Source organism: Octopus bimaculoides, chromosome 15 (assembly GCF_046866305.1).
Source record: "Octopus bimaculoides isolate indiv1 chromosome 15, ASM4686630v1, whole genome shotgun sequence".
NCBI lineage: Eukaryota > Metazoa > Mollusca > Cephalopoda > Octopoda > Octopodidae > Octopus > Octopus bimaculoides.
Window position 1 is genome coordinate 21,953,558 of NC_142942.1, and position 1,542 is coordinate 21,955,099.

Below are 1,542 nucleotides of genomic sequence, written 5' to 3' on the forward strand. Positions count from 1 at the left end.
GGCAGCTATCACATCTTCCTCTTCAATGTCGATGTAGGTAATGGATGCAGTCCCCTTCTGCTGAGTGCTATTGTCAAAGAAATCAGCTGGGTTCTTTATCTGCATGTGACTCAGAGGAGAGGTGAAGACACTCTTGAATTGTGTACTGAGCACTTCACTTATCCATGTGGGATCTGCAGTCAGTGAGCCATTAGGTAGGAACAGGGGTCCTATCTTATACTGCACCGTAGCAGTCTCCTTTGCAAATCTATAGAAAGCCTTGGGGTTTGTTTTTATGCTTTCTACTGCTCTCTTTTCCTTCTCTGCTCTCTCCTTTTCATGGGAGAGTTTAATTTTGTTTTCTATTTCTAACAGTGTTAGTTTTAATTTAGCCCTTTTCCTATCCTCCAGTTCTCTATTTAACTGGTTTGAGACCTTTGTTCTGTGTCTCATAAGGATTTTCCTGTCTCTAGGAATTCTATTGGCATGTTTGCTGTTCTTTCTATATGGCACGTATTTGGTGCATATGTCTTGTATGGTTGACATAAAATGACTTAGTTTGAGGTCATTGTCTTGTATAGAAAGGCTGTCATGCCAGTTTTGATTTCGAATCTCTCTGCGAATTGACTTCCAGTCCGCCCCGTGGAAATTCAGGTTGGATATTGCTTGAGTCCTCTTGATGGGGTGGGTGTCAGTGGGTTGTCTAGGACCATACATAGTTAATTCTATAATGTTATGATCTGAGAGAGATGTGGGCGTTATTTTCACATTATGGATTAGGCTCACATTGTTTGTGAAGCAGAGATCCAAAATATTGCTTCCCCTGGTTGGTTGGAGTATCACTTGTTCCATGAACAGCATGTTGGATAGTTCTAGCAATGATTTTGCCTGGCTTTGTTCATGCAGTGACATCCCAGAGAGGATGTGACCTTCAGGCCATTTAACATTTGGGAGGTTAAAGTCGCCTAGGAAAAGTATATTGATGTGTTGGTCCAGATTTGTCAGGACCTCTTCTATGCGTCTGAGGCTGTCCTCAAATTTACCTTCTTGCTTTGCGGTATTTGGTGGACGGTATGTTGAGCATACAACTACATCAATTTGTTTTATGTGTACTATTAAAGTATCACATACAGAGTTTGAGTGTGATAGTAGTAGTAGGGGTGTGACATCTTCTCGGATGTACATTGCAACTCCCCCATGACTTCTATCCCTTCTGTCTGTTCGGAGTACGGCATACTCTGGTATATTTATCTCCGCATCTGCTATATTAGGTGTTAGATGCGTTTCGGTAAGCACCATGCATATTGCTTGATTGCATGTTACTAGGTCTTTCAAGTATAGGAACTTGTCTTTGCCGCCTGTTCGTAATAGGCCCCGGATATTCAGTAGGAATATGGGTGTGATATCTGTGCAGGGGTTCCTGGTGTTAGCGGTGGCCATCCCTGATCCATTATCTGTGGTGGTCTTGGACAATGGTTCGTGTGGCGTTGACTCTGTACCCTCTGCATCCACGTTAGCTGTTGTACCATTTTCTGGGCCACACTTAAAAAAGCTTGCTGCTCA